Source organism: Mauremys mutica, chromosome 8, assembly GCF_020497125.1.
Source record: "Mauremys mutica isolate MM-2020 ecotype Southern chromosome 8, ASM2049712v1, whole genome shotgun sequence".
NCBI lineage: Eukaryota > Metazoa > Chordata > Testudines > Geoemydidae > Mauremys > Mauremys mutica.
Genome location: NC_059079.1, coordinates 29454070 through 29463119, shown reverse-complemented (window position 1 = coordinate 29463119; position 9050 = coordinate 29454070).

The window sequence follows — 9050 nt, the reverse complement described above, 5'->3', positions numbered from 1 at the left end:
ACAATAAAACTAAATAGTATCTTTTACAAAGGACTTTGTTAAGAGACAGGTCTCCATTCAGAAATGAATTACCCCTTGAATTGGAGATCACTCTAATAAACTAGAACATACAAAAAGTGCAAATCCCATGCTTCCCCTGTTTACTCATCTTCTCTTATTTCCAAAGTGGCTAACTCTCAACACCCAAAAGATGTGAAAATCAAAAGAAGAATAAATTGGCCTAAAGAAACAATTCAGAGCAGGACACAACTCTGTTCTTGCTAAGGATAAAAACTGAGACCCATCACCAGAAAATTCATTGAGACCAATTCTGCTCTCCAAACACCAATATGAAGCTGGTGTAACTCCAAAGCAGTCAAGAGAATTAGCGTAAAACCAATTGGAGTGAAAAGAGAATCAAGCCTGTTGAATTCAAGTGGAACTCATCAGAAGCAACTTCAACTCTCAGTACCACAGACTACTTTGGATTGTATTTAACTATTTGCTATTGTGTTCTATATATTAGTTTTCCATTGAGCCAAATCACACAATCCTTATTCTGGCAATTGAATCAATGGGAATTTTGCTGAATAAGGACTATAGGGTTTGGTCCCCTTTAAGAGGTTTGTTTGTTTGTTCTTCTTGACAGTTTTCGAAATATGTGCAACATCATCAACTTCAAAGTTTGGTTCATTTTTTCTTTTTCTAGAGTTAGTTTTAAAGGCTTTCTGTTTTGTTTACGGAAACCATGGATTTAGTAAACCACACTTTCACCCATTTCTGGGCTAACCTATAATATTGTGATCCATCACTTCCCACAGTAGGAGTGTGACACTTCATGTTAAATATTGCACTGCAACTGAATGGTCCAGATGCAAAGAGTTGTGACATGTCTGTGCAGGAAATCCTTAAAAGTTTGGCTCTCTTTTTAAAAAAGTATTGCAGCTTTTGTATTTTTTTTTCAATGCAAGTCTTTCAATGCATGAAAGCATCAGGCAGGTATTTGCAGGTAGAAATATCAAAGAAAAGAGGATGTGTTTGTCCCATTCACTTATATTTAGTTTTCAAGCAAAACAGAGTGGTGAGCTTCTTGGTAATTCCTAACAAAGAACATGGCACTCATTTCAAATCCTGCCATGTGGGTTGTAATACTTCTTTATTAGCACCTGTGGATGCTGAAATATTATATATTTACTTCTCAATTTAGTTCTGATACAGGTTCCCAGCTCCCATTGAAGTTACTGTGCAACTGAGTACTGGCTTCCCTTAGGGCTTGATCCAAAGCCTATTGAAGTCCAGCAGTGTCTTTCCATTGATTTCAGTTAGCTTCGGATTTGGGCCTAAATGTTATGTTTTTCTACAATCTATAGATAAAATCTTGTAGTGGGCACATCATATGATATGACACTTTTCTCTAGAAATAGTCATTTGAGTAAGCTTCACATGGGCCTGCTCCTTCACCAATGGGAATTTTGCTATTAATTGGAGATATACCAATCTCCTAGAACAGGAAGGGACCTTGAAAGGTCATTGAGTCCAGCCCCCTGCCTTCACTATCAGAACCAATTTTTGCCCCAGATCCCTAAGTGGCCGCCTCAAGGATTGAACTCACAACCCTGGATTTAACAGGCCAATGCTCAAACCACTGAGCTATCCCTTGAGGTCAAGGGGAACATACTGGGCCCAAAAGGAATTACAAATATACCAATTAAGTTTGCAACCAGCCATTCTCTGGGCAAAAATTAAGGGTTTCCAGTCCCTGTTGTTAAGCAGTATACGTGCAAACTGTGAGCCAGATTCTGATCTCATTTACACTAATATCAATTGAGAGTCACTCCTTTGAAGTCAGTTGTCACTACAGACTTGCACCACTGCAACAGAGACTATAATTTAGCCCATAAATTGAATTTTTTATTTCTGGGCAAAACATATCATATCACTGAAAATACAGGCATTCCAGGAGAAATTTGTAAAAGATTGACTGTCATATTCTGTTCGTGAGAAGAGCTACTGTATTGAATATGGGTTTACATAACAATGAGGCAAAGTAAAAATAAGAATGACCAGAAGAATAAGACCAAAATAATTCCCTAAGGAGGTCTGCCATTACCAGGCATTAGAGAAGCAATTCATGATTTTCATGCAGTTGAATATAACCTTTTCTGAGCTGAGCTACAATATCAACAAGCAGCTAAGAGTAACTTAACAAATGGTAGAAAATCTGGGGGAAACAGAAAATGTATAAGAGTCCATGGACAGGGTAAAGTGATTAGAAGATTTGTCAGAGGAAGGGGGAAATTAGTAGGAAGATTGTCTCTACAAACTTGAAAGCAGATCTCATTGGGCAGCTTTTCTGCCTACTAAAAACTCCTTTGTTCTCTCTTTAGAGTAATAGGAAAAATTTATTTCAAACTGCTGGCCAATTTCTCTCACAGAATGAATGAAAACAATTAGGTTACATACGTAATAACTCAGGGCAGAATTTGGTCCTTAGATTTTAAATTCTACATATGCACCAGTGAACAATTTCTTTAAGAAGCATGTAATAGGTTATGAGAATATATAACTGCTATTGGAGGAAAAACACAGCATTTCATTGAGGGGAAAAAGATTAAGTCAGGATCATGATGTACATATCTACAGAAAAGAAGAAACCTGGATTTGTTTGTAAAATATGATAATCCTGAATCAAATTCTGCTGTTCTTAACCTCTTTATGAAAGGTTATTGAATGATTTTAGTAGGTGTTTTATTAAGGGCCACAACACTTCAAAAGTGCAATACACAAAAGCAGACCACTATGTACAACACACAAAACAGGAGCAATCCTCACCTGGATGGATAAACCAGCGGTGTGGGGACCCCCTCTATCTCCAGAGCAGCACAAAAGAGCCATAACAGACCAAGAAATCTGGCCTAAGATATCCAAGTGTGAAACAGACAGTCAATCCAGGAAGCAAAATATAAATGAACCACTGAAACCATATGAGGATCTTGATCACCCTTGGGCCTAGGCTGTCAGATCTATTTGAATTAAACTGTAAAGATTACCTCTTTCTAGTAGACTACTGCTTAGTTGTGCTTTTTTAAAATTGAGTAGCAATATCATAATACATTGTAAATTGCTGTCTGATCGTCATAAGATTCCAGATGAGTTAATAACAGATAAGCACTCACATTTCGGTAATTCTCTTTGATAATCAGTTCAAGCACACCGTGTCGAACCCTTACTATGCACACACAAATAGGTTATAGGAAATGTCAGTGCAATTAGCAAAGAAAGTGCCAACAACAAAAAAAGCGCTGAGAACAATACCTGTCATTGTTTAAAATATCGACACATGGCTTTCGGTGCTTTATTATGACTTGTGGACCAAAGGACAAAAAAATCCTAGTGCCAACATCAGTCAAGTTTTTTGAGCTGAAGACAAGTCACCCTGAATCAGTTTCTAAAGAGCAATATGCCAAGAATCTGCAGCAGAAGAATTACTGTAATAAAGAATACAATGATGCCTGCCATTACAGGTGAGAAAATTAGAGTTGATTGGGAATTTTTTGACAAAATAGAGTTTCATTGAAAAATGCTAAATTATCAAAATACAAAATGTTTTGCGAAAACATCTCTGGTTCAATGAACTCTAGTTGAATCAAATAGGTTCTGTCGAAAACTGCCTGGTTTTCTGACTGGTTGCTGGAGGCCATGAGGCTGGGTGTGGGGTGGGGAGGAGTCATATGGAGAGTCATGTGAGGAGGTCACATGCATCCCCCTGTACGGGTAAGAAATGGATTCCACTTGCACCACTGCCCAGGCTGCAGGAATTGGGAAGCCCAAGGAGGCATCTGGATGCCCTGGGTCCCCTGCCCAGTCCTGGCAGGGCTGCTGTACAGATGGAGGAGACCCTGCGTGGAAAGGCTGGTGGCAGTACAGCTGAGCCAGAGGAGCTGCCGAGCAGCCCCACGTTCTGCTCCTCCTGTACAGGGCCGCCCAGAGACGGGGGCAAGTGGGGCAATTTGCCCCAGGCCCCGGGCCCCACAGGGGACCCCACGAGAGTTTTTCGGGGCCCCTGGAGCGGGGTCCTTCACTCGCTCTGGGGGCCCTGGAAAACTCTTGTGGGGCCCAGGCCCCCGGAGCTTCTTCTGCTCCTGGTCTTCACTGGTGGGGGTCCTTCCGCCCCGGGGCAGAAGGACCCCCCACCACCGAATTACTGACGAAGCGGGGGCCCCCGCCACTGGTCTTTGGGGCACTTTGGCAGCAGGTCCCAGAGCGGAAGGACCCCCCGCCTCCGTATTACTGCCGAAGCGGGGGCCCCCCGCCACCAAAGACCCCAGGCCCCCTGAATCCTCTGGGTGGCCCTGCTCCTGTGTCTTTCCAGTAGGCCGTACCAGCTATAAATATCTTGCTGATGCAGCGTTCCAGACCGTACCACTGTACTTGCACTTGTGAGCCTGCAGAGGCAGCTGGCCTGGCAGTCTTGAAGCCCTTTATCTCCAGTTCTGGCTAGTCTGCAGGGTAGGGCTGTCCCTGAACCACAAGCCCTGGTTGCCTCTTAGTGAAATTGACATGATCTTTGTCAGTTTTTTGTGCAGGGGAGCACTTCTAATGTCACAAACACCATGTGTGGGTGTTTCTAAAACAAATTACCAAATTTTTCAAAATTTCTCAGGCAATGGGATCTGTCTCACCCAAATGTCATTTTGTACCGATTATGTCAAAATGTCCTGCAAAGCAGAAATTCTGAGTTTGGGCCAGCTGTAGAGAGAATATTAGACTTCAAACTGATGCTAATTGGCAAACTCCCAAGGTAACAGCTACACTATGTACACCAAAGTTATATGACCTAATCACCTCTTATAGTTAGTCCTAAAGGAGGAAGAAAACCCCCTCTAAATAAAGCCAAAACCAACACTGCCTGTAGGAGTCTTAAAACCAGAATGCTACTGACAGTGTTCTGTGTTGACAGAATTAATGCAAGACTCTGTTCATCGATGATGGAACAAGAACAGGAGCAGCACACGTAGGCCTCAAAGGCCAAATTGACCTTAGCAGTTGAATAGGCCACTGCAGAAAGTACTGTTTTGAGAATAGGAAGTGACCATGTGATTACAATATTAATTGATTATACTAGTTGTCAGCTTTGATTATGAATTCTGTATGCATTTGATAGTCCCTTTGTAAGTATGTAAGAGTAACCACTGGAGCCAGCGCATACAGAACTCCTCTTGTGGCACGAACATTTATCTTTGGAACCGTAACCCAGGTCCATTTGACTAAGGCCAGGAAATAAAACTTCAGATTCTTACCACCATTGCTGTGCAGCAGACCCTTACTAAAATACTCATGAGTACACATTTGAATCATATATACAAGTTGTACCCTGTATGCTGTGCCTATAGTAGGTCCAGAATGAGTAGTAAATATTTCATTTAAAGAATCGCTGAGCAAAATAGAATAAAACCAAACATCGGGTAGAAGAGAAGAATGACCAGATATGTACTGCATCTATGGAGTATCTCAATATTATTGCTGTTAAGATGCTGAATCATTACATCTCTCAGTGCACGTGTGCATGAATGCCTCCCCAAGAAGGGTACATTGAATCAATCCTTAAAGGCTGCTCTCCACACATTCAGAACAATAGACAAATATCATATTGACAAGGGAGACGATTCATTCAGACATGGTGTTTGGAACAGGCCAAGAGTTAGCCAAAATCCAACCAGAAAACAACTATCTGAGGTAAAAAAAAATTGTGCAGTCTTTTAAAACATGACCATGAGAGCAGGGAGATCCAGGTCATTCAATTAAAAATACCTGCTTATACAATAGGACCTGGATAGGGTGACCAGATGTCTCTATATGAAGGGCTTTGTCTTGTATGTAACTATATCCCTATTGGGGGAAAAACTGTCCCGATTTTTCACACTTGCTATTTGGTCACCCTAGATGAACTTTCACTGGTTTCTGCTGGTGTTTGAGGATCTTCACTAGAAACAGAATCCCGTTAAAAACGTTGGGGATACTTTGAGATGGTTTTTAAGGTTAGAGGGTGATCTGCTGGGGGTAGCTGCTAGTTCAGTCTTCACTATATAGGAAAACATTAATTTGGGTGTTTCATAGAATGGAAGGGACCTCGAGAGGTCATCCAGTCCAGTCCCCTGCACTCATGGCAGGATTAAGTATTATCTAGACCATCCCTGACAGGTGTTTGTCTAACCTGCTCTTAAAAATCTCCAGTGATGGAGATTCCACAACCTCCTTAGGCAATTTATTCCAGTGCTTAACCACCCTGGCAGTCAGGAAGTTTTCCCTAATGTCCAACCTAAATGCCCTTGCTGAAATTTAAGCCCATTGCTTCTTGTCCTATCCTCAGAGATTAAGAAGAACAAATTTTCTCCCTCCTCTTTGTAACAATCTTTTATGTACTTGAAAACTGTTATCATGTCCCCTCTCAGTCTTCTCTTTTCCAGATTAAAGAAACCTGATTTTTTAAATCTTCCATCAGTCATGTTTTCTAGACCTTTAATCATTTTTGTTGCTCTTCTTTGGACTTTCTCCAATTTGTCCACATCTTTCCTGAAATGTGGCATCCAGAACTGGACACAATACTCCAGTTGAGGCTTAATCAGTGCAGAGTAGAGCAGAAGAATGACTTCTCGTGTCTTGCTCACAACACTCCTGCTAATAAAGCCCAGAATGATGTTCGCTTTTTTTGCAACAGTGTTATACTGTTGACTCATGTTTCGCTTGTGGTCCACTATGAGCCCCAGATCCCTTTCTGCAGTCCTCCTTCTTAGGCAGTCATTTCCCATTTTGTATGTGTGCAACTGATTGTTCCTTCCTAAGTGGATTACTTTGCATTTGTCCATATTGAATTTCATCCTATTTGCTTCAGACCATTTCTCCAGTTTGTCCAAATCATTTTGAATTTTAATCTTCTCCTCAAAAGCACTCGCAACCCCTCCCAGCTTGGTATTGTCCGCAAACTTTATGTGTGCACTTTGAATGCCATTATCTAAATAATTGATGAAGATATTGAACCGAACCAAACCCAGAACCAATCCCTGTGGGACTCCACTCATTATGTCCTTTCAGCATGACTGTGAACCACTGATAATTACTCTCTGGGAACGGTTTTCCAACCAGTTATGCACTCACCTTATAGTAGCTCCACCTAGTTGCATTTCCCTACTAGACCATGCTGTATTAGACCAGGTTGTTGTAATGCAGTTTGAGTTTGGGCTAAAGTCATATCTAGGGTAAGTGACTAAAACTTCACTGATGTTACACCCACTTAAGGTCTGAACTTAACCATCATATTTGTTTGACTTCCGAGTATAAAGTAGAATTTATGCACCTCTATACAGCAATCTACCAGACCCAGAAATCACAATAAACCTTGAGTTTTTAGGTAATTCAGCATACTAACCATTAGAGCTCTCCAAGTTTCTGACTACTGTCCTTGCAACTAATCTATTCTGGATCCATCCCAGTCTATGTATATGCTTTGTAAACACTTCCTCTTCCAAAAGGCTACAAGTATCATTTTCTTCAAACTTTATGGAAGATTATCAAATGACTCAAACAACTGAACTAAAGAGACATAGGAAAGGATGGAAAATAGATTATGTAATATTAACATGGAAGTGACTGTCATACTGTTAAAAAATATTCCCCTGAGTGCTGCACTTTTTAAATATTTATGAAATTGGCTTAAAATGATATCCTGACACAATGCAGATGTGGTGATTTACATTTCTTTTCCTGAAGGGATCATAATTTATATATTGTTTTTATATTTTTTAAATAGGGAAAAAATTAATCTGTGAATTTACTGGAAGTTTTCATATTTGTAGTGGATTTAGATGCCAAATAGGTTGAAGAACACATGACAGAAGCCAGCATAGGCAGTATGGATTTCCCTACACTTCCCTGCCAATATGCCTAGAAGGACTAACTGGTGATGATGATATAGTTCAGCCTCCATGCACGTTCGGTCTTTGGCCCCTCAGCTGAGACTGCCGACAAGGCTATTAGTTACAGTGTGATGTCAACATTTGTCCATTGCAATTTAGATCAAACCCACCAACTCCTCTTATACAGAACATCAAAGAGACATCAGCTGTTAATGGGTTTTTTTTCCCACTGACAACCTGGCCTAGATTCAAGCCAGTGACCTAGAAATAAGAGCCTTGAAACCTAGGGGCTTTCTCCTGATTTACACCAGTGATACTAAAAAAAAGAGTTTCCATGTACTCCCTCACTGCATAAAGGGAGCAACATAGTCAAGAACTCTGTGGCAGTGTTAGAACTGCAGTTTAGGTGAACATTCCCTCCTGAGTCATGGGACTGGCCATGGTTCAGGGCATGCAGGGGTAGGACCAGGGCCAGGACCTGGAAAAGGACCAGAGATTGTGGCCTGCGAACCAGAGCCCAACCCCATGACTGTTCAAGAGGCTACATAACATGGCTGATGTAGTTGCCAGGCTGCCAATAGCTATCAGACCAATGCTGTATATCCCTTCAAAACGGAATCACAGAACACAGAGCCTTAACCATACATTTATTGCCTATGTTACTCAGTTTTCCCAGGGAAATATACCACTTAATGTTCTGTCTTCTGTCTGTCCCCAGACACAGCCCCTTCACTTTCTAGGCAGTTCCTTGGGTATGAGGCTGTTTTATGGAAGACCCTAATCTATGTAGAAAGGGGAAGACACTTCCTATATAGCTGCTTTTCCCCACTGTGCTGTCCCAACATGAGACTCTATCAGCACTGTGCAGTGCTCTCTATCCTTGCCCACAAGCAGTAACTTTCCTGTCTGTTGATTGCTTACTTGTGTGGTGGTTTATACATTTGTGAGGCCAGTATTTAAACACTGTTCAAGTAGCAGATCCAGTGGTGCCTCCTGGTAAAATAAATGATAACCAAAGGCCTGGTGTGGCAAGGTGCTGAGTGCCCTTAATTCCTGCTGAAGTCAATTGGGGGCCAGCTATATGCATGATTGCGCTCCAGTTGAAGATAAGCCAAATGAAAGACTTTCCTTACTTGGCTTCTTTCTTAGGAATCCATC